The 23,452-nt window shown below is 42.8% G+C and overlaps 1 protein-coding gene across 3 annotated transcripts in view; it reads left to right on the top strand.

Moving 5' to 3' along the window:
- The window catches only part of FGF18 (fibroblast growth factor 18), a 110,054-nt gene that overhangs the window by 10,940 nt on the left and 75,662 nt on the right, over nt 1–23,452 (top strand). The gene's annotated exons all lie outside the window — the stretch shown is intronic.

The raw sequence follows: 23,452 nt of genomic DNA, 5'->3' as shown, positions 1-23,452 counted from the left end.
GCAGCAGATATAGTCAAATTAGAAAAAGCATCTCCTGAATAGATGTAGTAATATTCTTTAGCGTACTTGGTAATATGCCTTGTTTATTATGGAGATTTTATTATGATCAGATGCAAAGTTCCATTCTTTTCAAATGGAAGATGTGTTACTGTGACATTGTATTCCTTTAGTACATTAGCTACAGTGTCATTAGAGTTGTTACCAAGTCTCACAACATACTAGAATAGAAGGCTACATACTATGTTCTGTGCAGATTTTGCCCAGTGTCTTTAAAGCTCATTCATGATGGTGATCTTTGTGAATAGTTACACAGGCAAACCTTCCTTAGTGAGCGGATATGAATTTCAAAGTTAAGCAAAGGAGATTTTAGGCTGAGTCTGGTGAAATCTTCTGAGCTGTGGGCTGTATTAGATTGTGGAGGAGTCTCATTGTGCAGGAGACATTTAAAACTGTACTGGACAAAGCAAAGCACAATAAAATATACTGTAGGGAACAATCCTGCTTTGGAAGGGGAACAGAGCAGATGATCTAATAGGTCTTTCTCATCTCTATGAATGTTGTCCAACAATTTCTAGGAAAAGAGAGAGTCCAACTCCCAATCTTTCTCAGGAATCATTGGCTCAGACATTAGAGACAAGGGGTCAGTTTCTTTGCTAAACATACTGTGACAAATTTTCAGAAAGTTGAGGCTCACTTGAAAGTGCAACAAATGTGCATCTACTTGCAGGTATGTGAGCAGAACCCACTGTGGGATGCAGAAAGGACCAGATTGTATCTGGACAGGTGCACCCAGGGAGGTGAGCGCAGTCCTGACCAGAAGCCAGACACAGTCCCAGTCTTTGCATTGGGGGGCACATGGAGTGTTCCAGGCTAGTGCTGATAGTGTCACTAACCTCTCAAAAGGAGGCAGTTGGGCTATGGCCCATTTCCCTCTGTCCTTGCTAATGCCCACTGCAAAGGTGCATGTCTGCTGCTTTCAAAGGCGGTAACAGCAGCTGTGCCTCCCCCCCCCTCCCCCCCCCCCCCCCGCACATCATGCCTGCTGGGACTCTGACTGGGGCAGTGCTGCTCCACTTAGGGCTGTGCCTTAAAGGGATTGTTCATCTGAGACAGGGCAATTTGGGAGGCAGTGCTGTCTTATGGTTAGAGCAAGAGACCAGGGTTATGTTCCAGACTCTGCCCCTGACTTGTGGTCTGACTTTAATTAAGTCATTTAAAAGCCTATTCTGGGAGGAGATGAGCCTGCTGTACTCTACTGATTTCAGCGGGAGTTGAAGGGGCTCAGCACATGTCAAGTTTGGGTCACTTCACCTTTCTGTGCCTCAGTTTCCTGATATGTAAATAGATCTGGCTTTATACACATATATAGCATTACTGTGAGGCTCATTATGTCTGGGGATATGTGTATCTAGTTGTCATCCAGGGGAAACCTCCAACCCCACTTCTTGAACATTGCTTTTTTGTTTTGTGGTGAAATGCACTCTATAGAAACATCAGATTACAGGGGCAATTTCAAACCAAAAATTGCGCCTAGTGCCAATGACAGGATAAGAAGCAGCTGAGGAAAAACATGCTTAAAAATGAACATCAGGAAGTACTTTACCACAGCAAAAACCATCTCTGCATGGAATGGGCTACTGGGGACTGTTGATAAGACCGAGATGCAAAGGTCATTCAATAAACAATTAGATGACATCATAGAGAGGAAGCAGCATTTAAAATGGAAAGGATCCTAATGTGCTAAATGATTCTTCTGATAACCACGTTATAATAAAAGGGATACTGAGATTAATTAATGCTAAATCTCTGTGGAATTCCAATGGAATTGCATAAAGCAGCTATAGAAATACCAGAACGAAGGAATTAATAATGGTTTGCACTTCCTACATGGCATCACCATCATTGCTTATTCCTCTGAGATCTCTTTCTTCTATTGTAAATCGCAACTGTCTTCTCCTCTTCCCCAAGTCCCATTGTTGGCTTCTTTCTTAAGATTAGTTTGCTGGTGTTTCCAGTGTCCTTTGGGATAGCCTGTACACTTCTTAGGCAAAGTTCTAAATCCTTCTTAGTCCTGCTTTGAGCGGGGGATTCATAGATTCAGAGATTCATAGATTCTAGGACTGGAAGGGACCTCGAGAGGTCATCGAGTCCAGTCCCCTGCCCGCATGGCAGGACCAAATACTGTCTAGACCATCCCTGATAGACATTTATCTAACCTACTCTTAAATATCTCCAGAGATGGAGATTCCACAACCTCCCTAGGCAATTTATTCCAGTGTTTAACCACCCTGACAGTTAGGAACTTTTTCCTAATGTCCAACCTAGACCTCCCTTGCTGCAGTTTAAGCCCATTGCTTCTTGTTCTATCCTTAGAGGCTAAGGTGAACAAGTTTTCTCCCTCCTCCTTATGACACCCTTTTAGATACCTGAAAACTGCTATCATGTCCCCTCTCAGTCTTCTCTTTTCCAAACTAAACAAACCCAATTCTTTCAGCCTTCCTTCATAGGTCATGTTCTCAAGACCTTTAATCATTCTTGTTGCTCTTCTCTGGACCCTTTCCAATTTCTCCACATCTTTCTTGAAATGCGGTGCCCAGAACTGGACACAATACTCCAGCTGAGGCCTAACCAGAGCAGAGTAGAGCGGAAGAATGACTTCTCGTGTCTTGCTCACAACACACCTGTTAATACATCCCAGAATCATGTTTGCTTTTTTTGCAACAGCATCACACTGTTGACTCATATTTAGCTTGTGGTCCACTATAAGCCCTAGATCCCTTTCTGCCGTACTCCTTCCTAGACAGTCTCTTCCCATTCTGTATGTGTGAAACTGATTTTTTCTTCCTAAGTGGAGCACTTTGCATTTGTCTTTGTTAAACTTCATCCTGTTTAACTCAGACCATTTCTCCAATTTGTCCAGATCATTTTGAATTATGACCCTGTCCTCCAAAGCAGTTGCAATCCCTCCCAGTTTGGTATCATCCGCAAACTTAATAAGCATACTTTCTATGCCAATATCTAAGTCGTTAATGAAGATATTGAACAGAGCCGGTCCCAAAACAGACCCCTGCTTAACCCCACTCATTATGCCTTTCCAGCAGGATTGGGAACCATTAATAACAACTCTCTGAGTATCGTTATCCAGCCAGTTATGCACCCACCTTATAGTAGCCCCATCTAAATTGTATTTGCCTAGTTTATCGATAAGAATATCATGCGAGACCGTATCAAATGCCTTACTAAAGTCTAGGTATACCACATCCACAGCTTCTCCCTTATCCACAAGACTCGTTATCCTATCGAAGAAAGCTATCAGATTGGTTTGACATGATTTGTTCTTTACAAATCCATGCTGGCTATTCCCTATCACCTTACCACTTTCCAAGTGTTTGCAGATGATTTCCTTAATTACTTGCTCCATTATCTTCCCTGGCACAGAAGTTAAACTAACTGGTCTGTAGTTTTCTGGGTTGTTTTTATTTCCCTTTTTATAGATGGGCACTATATTTGCCCTTTTCCAGTCTTCTGGAATCTCTCCCGTCTCCCATGATTGGACTAGATGTCCTCCTGAGGTCTCTTCCAACCCTAATCTTCTATGATTCAATGAGTCTATGAAAGACAGATTTACATTAAAATATGGGGAGGAATTAAGGCATTATTAGCTAGAAAGAAATGTATGGGTACATGCATGCTGGATGGCCTGAAGGAGTGATAATGGGATATAGAAGAGGGTCTCAGATACCATGCTGTTGGGTGCAACCTGCATGGATGGGTGAAGTGATAGAAGAATCTTTCACCACCAACCTATTGATCTGAATCCTGCCCAGGTTGGTAGTGACCTCCTGATGGCTAGTTGGTGGTTTATGTGAAATTAACTGCACATGGGGAAGGGGTTTCTCAGCATATTTCATATTCAACAGGTGTGATAAAAACACGAATCCCTAACTGTTGGCACTGATTGTTTCACTTTCTCTGCCTGGATGAATGTAACATCAGACTTTTGGGGTGAATACTTGCATTTATGAGTTCAAAACTCAGTTTACATTAGCATTATCTGATATTCACTTAAAATGTGTTGTTGCCATAAGCATAGGAACCTGTGAACTTGTTTGTGGAATATTAGCTGAAAGTAAAAATGAAAGGGGTAAAGAAAACACCCAGTCAAAAAGAATTACATTTTTTATTTGAGTTAATATTCACAGACTTTGTGTTGAGTTATTTGTCTAGCCGTAAGTGTTATATTTTCATCTGTACAGCTGCTTGGTATGTTGTTTATTGCTCCATCTATGATAGGTATGCACACAAACCTTTCAGTAATATGTTAACCCTGATACTAGCTGGGCTAGCACAATTCTAAAAAAATTGCTCCACAGTGAGATGTGAAACTAAGGAGATAGCAAACCCTTTTTAATGTATATTCAAACCGTGGTCCCAGTTCTGCTCTCAGGTATATCAGTGTAAATCTGATAGCAAATGGTGTTCCTCCACATTTACACCAATGTAACTGAAAGCAGAAATTAACCCTTTAAACTGCATAGGAAAGGTCTTAAGGAGAAAGTACCGTATGGGTGGCTTTAGACACTAAATGTGATGTTGTACTGTAAATTGCATGGTGCAATTTGGTATTGACTATCTGTAAAATAAATTATGATGTATGTAGTGCAGGCTCTGACCCTGTGGTCGTGACCTTATGTTGATTGGCAAGACTTCCTACCAGCTGAGATCAGAATAGTAAACAGCCCCATAGCAATCAATATATAGATAAACCTGAAATTCTAATTGTTGGTGCCTTTGATAGGAATACAGTTTTAGGTTGTGTACACACAACATTTTATCCAAAAGAGCAGGCAGTTTTGTTATTAACTTATGTTGGAATGATGTGTAAAATTCAGGATCTAATTTTCCATTGTGTTACCACTAGTTTTTTGCCAGTAAAACTCCATTGAAATTGCTGACAAAAACTGGTGTAATGCAGTGGAAAACGAGGCACTTAAATGTTATTAAAATAATTGTAACTGTCAACACAAATCACATATTTCAAATTTACAAAGAACATAACAGGTGCAGGTCTAGCCAGTATCATGACACAACACCAATGGTATACTGGGATGTAAATCACAATCTCTAAAGACCAGACATTCAGAATTTCCAGTAGCTATACTGTACATTTAGTGAGGCTGAAATAACACTATCTCTGACCTGGAATTCAAAAAAACTTTTGCTGAACTGTAGGCCCAAGTTACTGATTTTCATTAGAGAGATGACTTTAGGGCCAGAGTTTCAAAGGTATTTTGGTACATAAAGATGCAGATAGGTGTATAGTGTGATATTCAAAGCACATTGAAATCAATGGGAGTTAGGCACTAACTTACTTAGCACTTTTGAAAATCCCACTAGGTGTCTAAATATCTTTGAAAATCTGGTCCCAAATGCCAGCCAGCTCTCTGAAGACCACAGCTTGGTAATGGCTGAGTTAGGTTCTGGTCTAAAGTCTCATTGTCCCTCCTTGTATCATTACTTAACATGGATTGTATGTTATTATTAGTGCTTTTATTTGTGTTACATGAGCACCCCAACTGACACTGGGGTTCCTTTGCGCCAGGCACTGTACAAATACTTGGTAATGGACAATTTTTGCCACCACCAGCTTAACATCTAAATAGATAAGGCAGGCAAAGGGTGGGAGGGGAAATGGAGGCCCCAAGATTTGCCATCAGTTGCACAGCAGGTCAGGAGCAGATCTAGGGACAGAACTCAGGTATCCTGATTCCCAGTCTAGTGCTCTATCCACTGGCCAACACTGCCTGTCAAGCTATTCAGTGCTTGTCTTCTACATAAGGTTTATATACCACGTATCCTATGGGGCTGTAGCAATAAGAATGTAACAAAACAAACAGTTAACACTGAAACTCCACCACACAGGCAACCATTGGTGGAAACTAATGCAACAGAACATAACATGAGGAAATGTTAGGATCTATACTGTCTGCCTATAGGATTTAGTTGTGCCAAATAACATATAAATATATACTACAAATACTTGTGGCCTTCAGGGATAAAGTGATTAGAATAACATGCACTTAGGAGATGCAGTGTGTATAGGGAATTAAGAAGCTCAGAATAATGGAAGATCCATCTCCAGGTCAGCTCACAGTAGCTGGTTCAAAGCCAATTCAGAGCCATAAGCACCTGGCATTTTGAAACTAGACAAGTAAACAGAGGATGCCCTTTCTTTCCACGCTCTGCTTCTGCCTCAGTTGGTTACAGGTAGTGACAAACTGCCTATTCTTTTACATGTCTCGACTTACTTGCAACCCAAGGCTCAGATTCTGGTTGGCCATGCCAGGGTACTCAGCACTGTGATGAGTATGGTAGAAATGCCTAGATAGATAGACTCCCTTCCTCTTGCAATCCTAGTCCTTGTGCTCCCCCAGTGTAAGGGACAGGGAGAATATAGCACTGAGTAAAACCCTCCAAGGCTGTGGTCTTGCCCTCTTCTGCACTGGCCAGCACAGCAGGGCTGGCACAGGTGGCAGGAGAGAGAGCTCATGTTGTCCCTGCTTAGTGTGCACTGAGCCAATGTCCATGGAGGATCTTTGGCTGAGTCACCCAGAAGAACACAGGTAACTCCTGGTGAGGTGATGTGCCTCCATCCCCACCTCCTCCAGCCTGCATTGCCCTGAATATTAGGTAGCAATGATCAGTCTGACACTGTTTTGCAAGTCATGAGCCTATGAAAAATGTTGAAGGGGATAACCATGATGTGATTTTAAATTGGTCTAATGCTTTCCATTGTTTGTAACCCCTTCTCATAGGCTTGAAAATAACAGGTTCCACTGGCAGTCTGGTTTTTAATTAACTGGTGCTCCCTCTGGTGGCTGTGCAGGGAGGATGGTCGGAGATAAACAGTTGCTTTTGCATTTTTGTTAGATTTACCCATTTTATTTTTCAGCTACTGAGAGACTTGTGTTCCATAAATGAAAACTAGTTGTTTAGGATCCATTCTCTATCAGATTTATCAGTTAGACATTTGACAATTGAGCCTAATCTGCTTGAGTGTGGGGGACTAGATGGTCCAGGCAATTGGTAAAGTCTATGGTGCCTTTAACCACCTGTCAGTTTCAATCAAGCCCAAGTTGGCAAGGACTGAAAGTTGTTACTATCTGATGGCTGTTTGGGGAGCACATGAAATGAGCATGTGAAATCAGTCCAGTTTCTAGTGGTCAAGTGCCAATGCCACAAAAACACACCTTGCAGTCCTCTTGGCAGCTTCATCAGACACCAGCGACTGATGGGACAATGGAGACTGAAATCCTCTCTCATCCCTGGAACTGCCCCTCCAGGGCACGGTTTAGTTACGCTGACAATGTAGGGGAAGTTTCCACTGCTACTGTGCCTATTCTGTGGACAGAGAACTCCAGTCTCCAGCCTGTGCCATGCCAGCAGCTTTTCTGGCAGTGAACCCACCCTCCCCCCCAAATCTTTAATCTTCTTGAGTATGTCTCCTCTAGTAGCTATGCTGTCTTGCCCAAAGTTGTCCCCTGAGCCTGTCATCACAAAGCGTTAGATACGTGTTCCATTTAACTATTTCTTTTGAAATAAAGCATCCTCTGAAGAATATTGTTATCTTTTTCCTATAAAGTAGCTTCTGCTGAAGGTTTGACTTTGTTCCCTGGGTCTGATAGGGAGTTCACTTGCCAGAGGACAATGACATTTCTTCAGCCATCCAGTTTTGCATTTGAATATCAAGTTTCTGATAATAGTGTATGAAGCTCTGTAGGACAGAACGAAGTTAAGGATAGATGTAATCAAATCTCGTGCTTACGGGTGAAAGCTGATCGCCGGCTGGAGTCAGCGAAGAATTTTCTCCACTGTCATCAGCCCTGTGCCATTGGCAGGTTTTTGCTTTCCTCTGAATCATCAGGTATTGGGTGTGTCAGGAAGCCAGATACTGGGCTCGAAGGACATGATCCATTATGGTGTATCTGGCGTTCTGCACACGTCCTGAGCTTCCTATACCTTTCTTAGCTGTTTCAAATCTGTATTGAGTTTATTTTCTAACTCCCACTGATGGTTTTTGGACCGTGTTGACCACATAGGAATGGCATTAGAACTATTCTTTGCTTTACCTACTCAGCTCGGCTAGGGGCTGGGCTACATTTTCTATTTCATGAGATGTTTATATTTACTCATTAAGTTTCCTAGTTACTGTCTATGAGGGAGGGATACAAGCAGCTTGTTATTGCAGAGAGGCTCTGAAGTTGGCATAATTACAGTTCTGTGTTTCTGTGGCAAGCTCACTATTGAAATTGCTTAATGATGACTTGTGCTCCATGCCATCCATCCATCCATCCATCCATCTATCTCCATATCAGCCATTCTCAGCCCACTGGAGGGCAAAGGCCTTTTCAGCTCAGCTTTCCTCCATCTTGTTGAAAGCTCTGGCGGGAGTCTGGTCACACTTGGCCAGCGCGGGTTGGCGAGGGGTAGATGTGGATAGCCAAGTCCGCCTTCATCACTGACTTTACCATCATGTTTAAACTTGCCAGGGATTGTTGTCCCGGATGGCATCGCTTAGAGGTTCTTTGTTGGACTTGTTGCCACTGACCCATTGACTATGAGGTAGTGTCTCTAGCTTCTGGGTCACTTGTGCTTTATTACTGTGATCAAAATCTTTTGAGAGGAGTTAAATAGATAAAATAATGTGCGATGTCGGCAAAGAACTTGCTTTTATGTCATTTAAGTTGAATAAATAGCTTATGAGAGTTTAATCTACATTTGCATTTATACAAAAATGTAATTTACTTGTGAAGTTTTTATTTCTTTCCGGGAGTCCGATTTCCCCAGCGTGCACCAAAATCCATTCCTGCCAAGAAGTTGAATAACACCCAAGTTAGGTAATGGGTTTTCACTTCTAAAGAAATATGTGTTAGCTATGACACAAAGTCCGTGCTTGCTTCAGCTAGCTGAGCTGCTACATTAGTTTAGCAGCAAGTGTGGATAGATGGAGATCAACATGCATTCCCAGACCGACCGGTGAATTTTTCTTCTTGTCTAATTGTGCATATCACTGTTCACCTAGGGAGATCCTGTACTAGGCTCTGGTATGCATATGTAAGTAGAATTTGTCTCACCTAACAGACATCTTAGATAAGAAGTGGGATATGGGTCTGTGACCGAAGGCGAGGTATACTACAAAGTCCAGAAAAGACAGTCACAGGTACAAGTATTCCAGGAAGAAGTGGTTGTGATGGAAACTTTGTGAACCCTCTTAGATACTCTGGGTCAAATTCAGAGCCAGCATAATAAGTTGCACCTTCGCCATGGTGTCACATCTGCTCACAGCTTGTCTGAATTTAACTCCAAGGGGAAAGTAAGTGCATTAGCAAGAATCCACTTACAATGCCTGGAAGACCAGTGGCTAGTGACAGAGCAAGCAAAGCAGGTCATGTGGGTTTCAGACTACCCTGAATATTGGCAAGCAAAAATTAAATATATTGGCCAAGATTTTTAAAAGTGGCTAGTGATTTTGGGGGACACTATATAGAAATTGCCTTCTGAAAATCAGGCCTCTTTAAGATGCCTGAAGTTGGGTATCCAAACAGTGAGACACCCCAAATCACTAGTCACTAAAATCTTGCCCCCCGATGTGAAAGATGTGAAATTCCATTTGTCCAGCATTTGCGGTGCAAAAGTTTCTATGCGATCATACAGCCAATAGCAATCGTTACAAACCTGAATAAGACACAAACCATGGTTTTCATGGGTTTCATTAGCTAGTCTCATGCACTCGTTTCAGATCCAGAATGCAGACTGCAAGTTCAGTTTGGATTAAATACAACCGACAGTTTTATACAGTGCCTTTGATAGGGCTTAATATTAGTCGGTGTTTTGGCACAGTCTTTAGAACATTAATGGGATAAAGGGAGAATAGTCCATTCCGATGAGTATCATCACAGCTTAACAACTCAGGATTTTAATTCTGGAGTGTAGACTTTATTACTGACTTTAAAACTTTATAAACCCCAATGATCATTGAAGCCTATTAACTTCAGGGGAGGCAATAAACTTGACATGATGCTGTCAGATTTAAAGCTATTTTGTTAACTGATACAGAGAGCTTTTACCTTTACTTTGTTTCATTAGCAAGGCAATCGTGTGAAATAGCCTGGATAACGCAGAGAGTTTGGAAGTAGGTTTTAATGCTTTTCCCACTAGTTCACTGCCCTAGTTCACAGTTACCTTTTTACAACTGTCCAGTGGCTGGTATGAAAAGAGTTGGTGATCACAGTTCACTTCCCAGAAGTTATCAGGACAGCTGCATCACTTGGTTCCCTTTATGACAATCTCCATAGAAATGAACTACCTTCTAGAGTAGGCCTCTGGCTAAGGCATATTGGCTGGGCAATGCAGGGGAACTTGCCCTGTATTTGTTGTGTGGATGAATGGAGGGCTTCATTCTCCAGAGCTTTTAATCCAGCACCTTTCACCAGCACTAATTGCACTGAAAGGAATGAAAGGAATGTAACAGTAGAGGAGAAAAGAAAAGGAGTGCATAAGTAAAGGAGGAGCTGCTAGGTGTATTTTGTTCAAACTACCAAGTATGGGACTCGGCAGAGGTCTTGGTGAGAATGTGGATGTAAAGCTGTTGAGCTGAATCCTTGCATAGAAAACTAAACTCTCAGAAACAGTGACTTGTTGTGGCTGGAATTTCAGAACCCCTTAAACGTGCACACACAGGGCCAAATCTGTTCCTGATGCAGCTCCAGAAACATCAGTGGTGTTTTCATCAGGGATGAACTTGGTTATTGGCCGAAAAGAAATGGAACTGGCAGGATGTAAGTCTGCCGAGTGTCCATGTATTTTTGAAACATTGGAATTGGGAGTCTGAATGGCACTGATGTGAAGGCAGCAGCTAGATCAGCTGAGATACCACTCTGACTTTATAGACGAGGAGAGGATAAGTCCTGCTAGGAGATGAGGAGGAGCATAACAGGGGGAGAGAATCAGCAGCTCTGCCCAGGTCAGGAAAAGAGTGTTAATCTGAAGTTGTCTGATTTATTTGTCTTCCTTGAAGGTCTCTAGGTGAGATCTGAGTTAGGGAGATTGTTTTAGAGCAAGGGAATTTTCTGTAGTGTTTAGGATGTACCTAGTCTCCGGTAAGACTGTGTAAGTGGTCTGTATCGATACTCAGTTAGCCAGAAATCTCCATACTGAAACGGAACATGGTGAGCCTCTGTTTGCACAATTAACAAGGTCCCTTCCCTCCTGAAAGCTGAACAGTTTATTGATTTCTTTGGCCGGCCCACCCCTGCCTATTCAGAAATAATGACCCTTTCAGCCCAACTCTAAATCATCTCAGCCTGACTCACCCGTAAGCCCTCTTATCTTTTTGGGTTGTTGTTGATATTTATGCTTGTGAAGGTTTATGATCTGTGTCAGCACTGGCTGCTGAAATGCTTTATTACACTGGGCCACACAAGGAGCTTCCTTATTCTAGTGTCATGTTCAGGATGCTGTAGTTAAGGTTGTGTCAGTACTCCTGTGTAAAACCTTGCTATTCAGGGGTTTGCGACTCAGTGGAAAAGAAAAGCCAAAACCTGGCACACTTCCAAAACCCCAACAACCCCACTGGCCATTTATGTGTAATTAGATGGGCTATGTACTTCTGCCAGGGAAAAAAGAAGACATCACCCTCTTTGGGTTTGACTGTTAAGGTGCTTATTAATGTCCTTATATCTATATTAGGAGACGAAAGATTTGCAGGTCAGGTATAATGTGGACTGGGAGTCTTTCCTAATGGTAAAAATGACTGTTCAAAGCAAAACAGTCCTTTTGCCGTGAATGGATCAGGCACAGGGATTTCTGAAAACTGCATCAGATTTGGAAGATCACAGTCGTATAGAACATACACAGCACATATCTGCGCTGGCTCATGGTGTACACCTGCAATGGTCCAAAAGACTACCGGCTCTGTCCATAGAACTCAAACCACAGAGCTGCAATTGTCAATAAAAGACTGTAGCTAGTTTGTTTAGGTAGCAGCCTGTTTAAAAAAAAGCCTAATCTTGATAGACCCGAGCAGCCTCAGTGGAGCTTTTACAGTCTATTGGGTTCATAATACATGGTTTCAAAAACACCTTCACATAGTCCCCTTTGGACTTGGCTAGTTAGAATATTCTAATCAGTGTTGTGTTTAGTTCGCAGGAGACGATGTGGAGTCTGTGGCAGTAGAACAGCTGAGAATGCCAGCTGGGTTTCTGTTCTCAGCCCTGCCTTGCTTCTTTCTATGGGCTGTCCTGACAAGTAGTGCCCCGTGGGAGGAATCTTGGAGAGGGGTCATTACCGTGCTATGGACAGTAGGTGATGTGGTATATAAATGAGATCTATTATCCTCTTATGCAGGAGCTTGTGAGCTTATAAACTGGAGATTTCTTGGTAACAAAGGGAGTGTGGGATAAACAGGAGAGAGGTTTTAAATGGATTTCAGAATAACTTCTTTGCAGGAGAAAAACTTTTTCAGCTGCTTTGCTTGCAGCTGTGCGGAAAGGGTTGGATACAATGGGAAAGGAAAGTGCTTAGGGAACACTGAAGTTGGGAGATTTTTTTATTGCCATGGCTTTGCTGCTGGTCAGTTTGCCAGGGAGTCAGTGGTGCTGAGAGATTAAACGTTGACAAGCGAAAATGAGAATGCTCATGTATCACATTATTCCAGGACACTGGGTTTGCATTTATCTCAGGTGATCTTTGTTTAAGCAAAGTTTATTGAGGCTGCCGGCTATGCCACTCATCGCTGGGGCTCAGATCCTCAAAGGGATTTAGGAGCTCTGAGAGTTAGGCACCTAAATCCCTTTGAGGATCTAGGAGCTGCATTGAACAGCACTACAATATTGCCTGGTTGAACCCTTTGATATAAGGATGCTGCAGGACACACTATTATCCCACTATGGAACCAGGGGCCTTTAAAGAAGAAATGTGAACCTAGAAAGAAAACTGAAAAAGTGCTGAGGTACAGGGTGCAGGGGGGTGGGTCAGCATTCCGTGTTAAGTAACTGTTCTAAAATTCTTTTTCTCCTTGGTGAAATCCTCTCCTAGGCAACGGGCATTCCAGAATGCATCTTTCTTTGCCATCACTGATACCATTCTTCTCATGGGCTGCTGATAATACCAGCGATGTGACAGATCAGCTCTGCTTCCAACCCTGACTGGATAGAGGGGTCAAATAAACTAGCCAGGATTGCTTAGTGGGATTCCCAATCCAAGCAATCAGTGTCATGGGTGAACTTGCCACTTGACCAAACTTGAAGTAAATGGCTAACTGAAGTTATATCAAGTCCTGCTAGAGTGATTAGAAGCAGAATAAAAGAGGTAGATATCAGCACTGCCCAGATAGGTAACCATGCTAATTTGTAGTGGACCGCCTACTCTCTACACCTGCAGACCACTAACCAGCGGGGTTAATAACACAAGGCATATCACAGAATGATGCTTTTTGGGGGATGTCATTAGAGGGTTTCACAGAAAGGAAAAATGTCTTTAAGGAGATAAGTGAAAACTAACTTTTGTGCTGAATGCTGCTCCCTCCATGTCAAAGCTCGTTAGTGAGGCCATTCAGCGCAGATTTCTGGACTAACCTCCATTTCCTTTTTAGTTTTGAAGTTCCCCTTTGACAGTGCAAGGCAGGGGGAAGAAAGGGGCATGAGATCTCAACAGAAGATGGTTTGTGAGTTGGCGAGGGTTCAAGGCTTGGGCTCAGTAACTTTTTCTATCAGATGGAGAGACTCTTAGGTGCTGTGTTTGAAATAGAGACTTTGGGTACAGTGTACCCAGCCAATTTCACTGATCTTACATGGAATTGTGTGGGCTCAGAACTTTTGAAAACTGGGCCCATTTTTAGATGCCTTAATGTGGATTTAGGGGCCCAAATTTAAGGTATGTTGGAAAATCTTGGCCATACAGTGAAAATGTGTTTTCACCACCCAAAAATTGGGTGGTGAAATTTTGCTCTTCTTGGCCCCTGGCAGCCTGTTGAATCTGTCATACCTGGTCACCCCAGTGGCCTTATTCACCAATAGCCACTGCTTTATACTCTGTTAAACATCCATCTCTAGTTCTTTTGCTCTTTGGCCCTGGCTTCCAAGTGGGATTGTATTAAGGAACCCATCTCAAAACAAAGAGAATATTATTAACTTCTAGTACATTTCAGTTTTGCTAAATGCAACATCCCCAGGTAAGTTGATATGAAGAGATTTATTTGAAAAAGTAGGTAGTCTCTCTCAAATGGAAACCAGATCTATCCATCTCCTACTTCACCAGGGTTACCTTGGAGAGATAATGGGATGTATAGAGCAGTCCAGAGAGCATCTTCAGCCTTTGGGTTTCATAGAGGATGTTGTGAAAAGCAAACTAAACAAAGCATAAAAAAAGTAGAAAATATTCATTTTTCAGGGATGGGAGGGAGGAAGTTTTGCATCTTATGCTTCAAAAACCGTCTCTGAAATTCCATGTCCCAGGAGTAGCATGCAGAGCTGGGCCAGGGAAAGGTGTTTCCCCATGTCACTGTTAGAGTGCCCATTGGAGTGATGTATGGGACATAACTGTTATGGTCCAGGATGCTCAGAGGGGACAGAGTGGAGTGAACTTAGCCTGAAGGGGACAATGTTTTGGAAGGAAACACACCGGACATTGACAAAGCATGTGGCTGAAAGGAGTGAATGCTGACGAACATCACAGGGGCTGCCCACCTCTTTGGCTATGCAGCAGGCTGCACACACTGAAAGGCAAGGGCTTCTGATAAATTATGGTACGTATCTCTTTATACGTTGCCTCTTCATTCCTGGTAGTTTTCACCCCGGCTTCTTTCTATTCAGTTGTCTGCCCCCATGGGACCTTTCCTCTGCCAGACGGTAGTACCTCCTGAGTTGGGGGAGGGAGGTGGTATCTGGTGTCTGCTGTTCCTGGGATCTGACTTTCGGCAGGGTCCCTTTGGAGGAGACTGATTCTGCAATGCCCCCATCCTCCACGCATTAAGGACGGGGGGAGTGAGCATCTCAAAGTTATTCCCAACCCTTAGCCTCCCATGTCCGCTCAGTGCTATGCCACTGAACCATGGGCTGGATTTTTGCTGGGTGGAGAGCAGGGCAGATGCATGCCTTGCCCCCTTCATTCCTCCTTAAATGCCCCTCACTGGGGTGAGCCTAGTTTACACTTGTCAGGAACTTTATTTTTATTTATTTAGTTTTTCCTTTAATTGAAAAGTTTGGAGCATTTTGGGTCACTTAAACCACATCCTTTCCTTCTCCAGCAATACCCAGTCACTGATTTATTGATAGAATTATTAGAGTTGGGGGGAAGCCAAAGGATCTTGAAGTTTTTCTGGGTGGTACAGCGTAGTGTGTTGCCGATACAGTGAACAAATGAAAATTAGAAGGAGAAGAAAATACAGGCTGCGGCTGGGAAGTTATTTGGCATTTAAAGGCAGGGAACAGGTTGCCTGAGGTTTTCCATGCATTCCTGCTACAGATAAATCTAGTTGTGAGTCTGCTGGATCTTCTTTGGGTATGGTTCTGTTCCCTTCCTTCTGTCAAAGGCTTTGTTTTCCCTTTCCCCTCGCTCAGCTATTTTATGATCTCCCTTTTGTTTTCTGATTCTGGGCCCAGGCAGATTTCACAACATCCTCATAGAAGTTGTACCACTGGCCCTGAAAGGCGGTACTAAGTCCAACCCCAGTTAGTCACATATGGGGAGGGCATTGTGGGAGCAAGCTGAAGGGCAGGCACTGGCTTTTGCTGTGTATTTGTACAGCACCTAGCACGTTGCAGCCTTGATCTTGACTAGGGCCTCTAGGATCTACTGTTATATAAACAAAAGTGCTTTGCTGGGAGTCGAGGGTGCATACCTCTTTTAACAACCGGGCCCAAGAGGAACAAGCATAGCTTCATGACCATCTAACAGAGAGGGAAGGAGTTTCTTCTGTTGTTACCTGGTTCTTGAGGAGCCAAGACGAATCTAATAAGACCATGAGGCCATCTCACAGTCAGATGGAAGACACTTTTAGGGCAAGGTCAGAGCTATGGCCTCAGTGTTTCCATCTCCTTTCCACCATCTCTTCTCTGGACAGAGCTTCAGCTAATTGTCTTTCATCCAGGTGCTTATCTCTCACAGAGACTAATGTTTATGTGCTGGTGATGGTAGTATCAGCAGAAGATGAGGACAGCTGGGTGTCTTCAGTGTATCAGCAGTTCTGGAGCCACCAGATTAGTTTAGAGTACTGAATCAGAATGAGATTGATTTGGGGGATAAAAGTGAGAGCAGCAGCTCAACTAGATTAGCCTTTGGCCAAGGTTAAATACACTGAGTGTGTGTGTGTGTGTGTGTACTTCTCTCAGCAGATTATATATACAATTGCAGGAGTCTGCATCGAAAATCTCCCTGCTGCTGGCTCACTTGGAAATTCATGTTCAGGGACCCATCTGCAGTATAGACCATATGTTATACACTTTATTTAGCTGGAGTGAGTTGAGTGGAAGAGTCATTAAAGAGTGCGCCTATGGCCCAGTAAGCAGCTGTATTCTCACTCGTCTCCTTTAGTTTCCTTTTGCTCTCTCTCCAGGATTGGTTCCTCCTTTACTCTCCATTATCCCATGGTGCTGATGTTTAATGTTAAAGGGAGAGTCTATTCAGGGTCATGTCTGTGCACGGGGACTTCCCCTTTTGCTCCATATCACTCATACCGTAAGCACATTGCTTAACCACAGCTTTACCAATGAACCGGGGGTCTTCCTCAGGCATATTTCACAACATCCTCATAAAAGTTGTACCACTGTCCCTGAAAGACGGTACCAAGTCCAACCCCAGTTAGTCACATATTGGGAGGGCATTGCGGGAGCAAGCTGAAGGACAGGCACTGGCTTGTGCTGTGTATTTGTACTGTGCCTAGCATATTGCAGCCTTGATCTTGACTAGGGCCTCTAGGATCTACTATTAAATATACAAAAATAACAAATAAATAACCAGCAGGTTGAGAAACCCCCTATCAATTGATAATTGGGTGATATAACTTTGAGAGAGGAAGGATGGCCTAGTGGCTAGTGGACTGGCTAAGGACATGCGATTCAAGTCTCTGCTCCTCCATGGATTTCCTGTGTGACCTTGGTCAAATCACCTAGCCTCTCTGCCTCATTTCCCCACCTGGGGGATAACAGCACTGCCCTGCCTCCCCAGGGATGTTGTGAGGAGAAATACATTAAGAGATACTTTGAGATCTACTGATGAAATACTCGATATAAGCAATAGGCATGATAATGGCTGAGAATCCAGAATTCAGGTAACCACAGTCATGAATATTAAATACTTCGGAAAAATGTGAAACAGAATTAACCTAAAATTAAGAGCGGACCAAAAGTATTTACTAGCATTTCTTTGCCATGCAAGTCATCATCGTCTTTTTTTTTTTTTAAAAGCTACCAGATACTGCAGCATACTGCTGTCAAAATGCACGTATAATTTGCAGTTATTTAATATTATTGTTTAATATTTGTATTACATTGGCACCGCGATCCACACCCAAGGTCAGGGTCCCATTGTGCTAGGCACTGAACATACACATGCAAAGAGACAGACCCTGTCGCAAAGAACTTCTCATCTAAATAGGTAAGACAAAGAGCGAGGCAGTAGTATTTTTGGTGAGGGACTGAGCCACAGGGAGATCAAGTGTCACATAGCGGCTGTGACAGAGCGATGATTTGAATGGAAGAGTGCCTTACCAACGTGAGTATTTTTCCTCCCACAAATAAAGAGTATGAATATACTTGGGTTCAGAGTGCCCCAAACTGACGGCATTATTATTTATTTATCCCCAAAATGCGTGAGGCGCTTTACAGTGATAAAATGAAATAACTCCTTGCCCCCAAAGAGTTTACAATCCAGGGTCCTGATCCTGTAAATGCTTGCTGTGTAGAGCAGTGCTAACTAGCACGAGTAGATTAAGTCAATGGAATTGCTCTCAGTAGTCAGGTAAATGTTCAGTAGGAAGTGTTGGTAGGCCCTATGTGATGGAGAAGACACACAAGCGAGGTTATAACATGAACCAAGGAGGGGAGGGGTGAGAAAATGATGCTGGTTATAGAAAGAGGATTTTAATACTACTGTTTCAGAGTTTAAATGATTAAGGGCAGGCAATCCTAAAAGTAGATTTAAAAGAATCAATAATGGAGACAGGGGGGGTGGGGGTCGGAGAAATAAGGGATGGGAATGACAATTGAATTATCAGTGGAATAATTGTAAATTAATAGTTGCATGAAATTGTTCCTGCACTTTCAAGAAGTCCCCTAAGCTGCCTGCAGGTTTTGTTAGATGGATTAACACTCCTGTTTCTGGTCACAGCCATTTCCTCATATTTTTGCATTAGGCAAATTTTATTGAACCCTTGATTGAATGAATGACACCTGAAATAAACTCCTATCTGTTGTGCTCTCAGATGTACCTGCTTAAGTTGTCATGCAGTCAAGTCTCCAAGCTAAGTAGGGTTGGGTTTGGTCAGGATTTGAACAGGAGGCTTCCAGGGGAAATATAGGTGCTGTAACAAGTGGTGTGAGAGGATTACAATCTGATGCTCTAACAGTTTGTGACTAAAGACTTGAAGAGTAAGACTAGTAACCTTCATGTTCTGGCCAAATTCTTCTTGGGGTAATTACCTACATGAATTTCCCCTGCAATTTCAGCTGGAAATAGTGTTCTTAAATTCATGCCCCAAACTGCTTTGTAATGTTGCTGTGCATTGCTAAACAATTGCAATGTTTTATGCTAGAGGTGGCTGCATTTCAATGGTGGGTGCAATTTCTGTGTATACTTTGGAAAGCACTGAAAGATTCTTTGGGATGAAAGCAGCCTAGGTATGCAAGTGTAAGATTACTGTCGTTGTGCCTCTACTGCAGCTGTCCACTTCTGTGGAGGGAAATTGGTATCTTACGGTTCTCTCTCTCGTTCTTTCTCTTCTCTGTTTTTGTGGTTGTTTCCTGAGTATTTCTTAGATCCCATCTTCCCACATTTCTTGTTTTTGCTCTCCTCCTTGCAAAGATTGTGTGCTGTGACATTAATCCTTTCATCTGAGAAGGAAGCCATCAATGTTGCTTATAATTTAGCTAGAGAGAGTTGATCTAGTATAGTAAATGACACAGAGAGAGTGAAGGACCTGGTTTGAGCATGAAACTTCGGAACTTCCTTCCTGGTAATACATGGTGCTACTGTAATAGCAGCAGGTCGATGATAACTAAGAGGTCGTTGTAGACTATGGGCCCAAATACTCTCCTGTTCCAAGACCCGCTTGGCATGGAGCTGTCAGGGAGCCAGTTATGATTCTTTAACTCTCTGGGCTGATTTGCCTTAGCATAGGCTAGAGCAGTCTAGAGGCTGCTCTAATGTACAGCCCCCAAATGACCTTATAGTAGCTGAGGATTGTTGAAGTACACTGTGCTCCAGCCACACCTGCTCCTCCCCCCCAAACACATCCCTTATGAGGGCTTCTGGGTGCTGGCATAGGAGCCAGCTAGAAACACTCCAGTGCTGGTCCTAAATGCTAAGCTTTGTTTAGAGTGGTCGTTACAGCATCTGTCCCAGATGAGTGACTGCCAGTTGGAAAAGTCATCTTTGCTGAAACGGAATGAAAAAGGCAAATTATTAGCCTGTTGTGTCCCTGAACAATGGGAAATCATGTATTAAATTGGAATAATATTAGTTTTACCATTTGGTGCAGATATTTCATTTTAATTTGGTTCCTTTTGTAACTATATCTGATTACAATTCACTTAGCACATACTGTTCCCTTGCTCTGAAAAAGCAGGGGAGCTCAGCTGCAATATGAACAAGTGACTGGGAATCAGGAGATGATCTGCCTAAGGTCACACACCTCTCCGTGCCTCAGTTTCTCCACCCATAAAGAGTGGGGATAGTGATACTCTGATATTTACCCACCTTCATAAAATGGTCTGAGATGCATGGACAGTGCTATGTGAGGTATTTTGATTGTGAACATTCGCTGTTTAGGAAAAGAGTTTGTGCTGAGGCTAGGTCTCGTAAGGGCAGGACAGTTTTGTTTTCCCTTATACGTTATTGTTTTCCATTATACATATGTGTATGTGCTGAGATAGGGATAAGCCATTCTCATGCTTCAGGCTTTCAGCTGATTGCCATGGAGATCAGGAAGGGGAATCACAATTCTGCCTCCCATCCCCAAACAAACAGCTCGGAACAATTGGCTGGGTGCACTGTGGGGTTCCACTTCCCCGAAGCATCAGGCAGTGGCAGAGAATTTTGGATTTTGAGAGTCAATGCTTTAACTGGCCTGGTAATTCCTAGGAGTGAATGATTCCTCAGTTTGTTCAACAAGGGAATATGAATCCTCTCTTAGGGTAGTGGGTTAGGATTTTCTGAACTAGATTATTAATATAACTGAACAGATTCAGATCCGGAGAACCTGAGTCTGGAAGTAATTTGCTGAAGCATGGGAGGGGAGGGAAGAGGTAATAGTGTTTAGAATTCAGGCATGTTCCGTTTTCTCAGTGAATACTTCACTTAGTCCTAATATGCCGAAACAGAGATGTGTGATTTGTACAGAAGTGTCTTTTCTGGAGTAAACTTTGCTGTGGTTCCATGGCCCAGCCTGCTGTGAGGCATGTTGTGCTGTCATCCGGACCCCCATTAGTGTAGCAGTCACGTACGTCTTATTACGATTTATCCGTTATGGCTTGTGCGTGGAACAAGGCTGAACAGCCGTGAACAGAACAGACATTTGGCATGTCCCCTTGTGCACTGCTGCTGTTAGAGCAGTCCATAGCCAGAACACACACTGGTAAGTGGCTCCTAGACAGCATACCCTAATAGGGGGCCAGTTCACCCCAGAAGCCCCTGCCCCAAACTCATGGAAATGATCTTTGTATGGGAAACTCAGTGGGGCTCAGAGGGAGGGGAATCCCTCCCCCAGTTCATGGGCCTGGCATAGGACAGCTCTGGAGCTCCTTAGTGCAGACATTCCAGAGCCTCCCTAAGCCCTGTGCATCCTGTATGTGTGAGTCTGTGGCCTTCGCATATGGGTCTGGCAACAAGGTGTCACCTCTCAGAGGGTCCTTATCTTTCAGGGCATGCTACACCTCTCACCTTTTCCCTTCAGCTTTTGGAGAGGGGAGGGCCATGCGTGTTTGGACATGGCTGGTGTTACTACTTATTTGGGGCCAGTTTTGTTCTAGGTGGATGGTTTGGGTTGGGTAGATCTTACATTTTGTGTTTTATTCTGGAGTTATTTTTGTCTGTGTCCATTTTAATTACTGTAAAGCAGCTAGAGCTCCGGATAGATGCTTGCAAAGTATATTCGTGAACCAGGCCTCTGTAGTCTTTGTCAGTTGGCCCATTTCACTCACAGGAAATATTCCCCCCCACACAATGAAAAGAAACGAAATTATTTTAAGATGGCGCAGGTACTCAGAGAGGGTGAAATCCTGGCCCCATTGAAGTCAATGGGAGTTTTGTCACTGACTTCAGCAGAACCAGGATTTCACTGGGAATTGGGCACATACGTATCTTAAATTCTTAGCTGACTTGTTATCATCACGAGTCACCACTGATTTGGTTTGAAGAAGACCATTAGAATTTTGGACAGTACTAATACCACGAGGAGGAGTCCCTAGAGCAGGAATTGAAGACGATAGCCCTACGGCTGCCTTTCCAGGGCCCTCTAGTATAAAAGGTGCGTTGGGGGTCAGGTGGCAGTACCTAGCCCTGCAGAGATAGGCAGGCAGGGACATGCTGTGTAACTTAAACAGGCCCTCAAGGCAGTCTAAATTACACCAGGAGGTATAATTGGGGGGACAAAGGCAGCTCAGAGCCCCCTGGGCTGTGAGTTCTATGCTGTGCCTCTCAGAGCACAGCATCTCTCTCTCTCTCGGTCTTTACAATAGCTGCTTTCAGAAGAAGTTTTGTGCTGCTTACGTAAATCAATCATACTTTCTTAACCTCACTGGATTATACGAACCAGAGCAGAGGCATGGCAACATTGTTCAGTTATCTAGGCAAAACAGAACTCATTGCTGGAAATGTACAAACAGGTGGCAAATCGGTGTGAATTGAAACCTCTTAAAAGAAGATCTCATCCATTCAGGAAGGTGTAATTTTTTTCTCCCTCACAAAACTCCTAAGCACCTGAAGGAATTTTGCTACATTATTATTAAATATATAATAACAATAGTAAATAACTTAGATCTTATATAACCAAACTAATTGAGCAGGGACCAAGCATTGAAAAATTTCAGCCCTAATGGGGAATGTTTTGGAAAGTTCTGATCATATAAAAACAGGGGGTTATAATGGAAACTGTTGCGCAACCTTAATGATAGAGGGAGCTTGCAATAAAATAGGCATGTGTGATAGATCTTCAGAGTTGCAGAAAAATCACATGCTTTCTCTTACTGTGTGTTTTTGATCAGATATCACAATCCAGATTTGATTTGCCTGGCAAATGTTTTGATTCTTGGAGGAGAAAATTGGAGGTAACCTTCTATTTTTGAGCTGGCATGTAGTACATGGTCACTATTTGGCACCAATAGCAGCAGGCCTAAGAAGGTTAGACCCATGCGGGTGGCTGTATAGACACTGGTGTGGAGGGGCCATAGTACGCGGTGGGTGACCATCCCATCCCTTCACTGCAGAAGAGAGGACCAGGGTGAGCTGCAGAACTAAATAAACAGTTTGACTCTTTCAGTCCAGTTTATTCTTACGTACTTTCCAGTAAAAAAAAAAAAAAAAAAAAAAAAAGAAATATTAGTGCAGTAGTAAATAGGTACTTTGTATATTGTGGAGAATTCAGTGCAGAGCATTGGAGCGATCTTGGAGCTCTTAAAACTAGACTATTCAAATTCTGTCTGGCCAGTTTAACAGCTACAGACTTAACTCTTTGCAATATTTTGTAGTTCGAGGCAGACACACACACATAAGCACTGGATAAGCCTGAAATGACCTTGTGAAACCAACATGGGAATTTAATCCATTTCAGTAAACAAGAGGGAATTCTGCTTTTTTTTTCTTTTTTCTTTTTGAAATCTCTTCTATCTTTTCCTGCTTACCATCTGTTCTTATTCTGATGTTCTTTATTATCTTGGAATCATTTCTCTTTTGCTTTTTATATAATCCTATTTTATTTGAGCTAACTTTTTTTAATTAAATGAGAGGTATTGATTTAATTTCTCAAGAAACACAGGGCAAATCCTGTGGGACGGATTTTCAGGTGATGTAAATCAGCCTAGTTGCATTGTAGTCAATGAATCTACATTGATTTACACCAGTTGAGGATTTGGTATCATGTATTTTTCTGGCTAGATAAACTTAGATTAGAGCTTGGTGAAAGTTTTTGAGCAAATACTTTATTCACTGATAAACGCAGTTTTGGATTTGACCCAAACTATCA

Source organism: Terrapene carolina, unplaced genomic scaffold (genome assembly GCF_002925995.2).
Source record: "Terrapene carolina triunguis isolate 2854851 unplaced genomic scaffold, T_m_triunguis-2.0 Scaffold838, whole genome shotgun sequence".
In the NCBI taxonomy this organism is placed as follows: Eukaryota; Metazoa; Chordata; order Testudines; family Emydidae; genus Terrapene; species Terrapene triunguis.
Note: the sequence above shows the minus strand (reverse complement) of the source record. Positions and strands in the feature narration are given on the sequence as shown.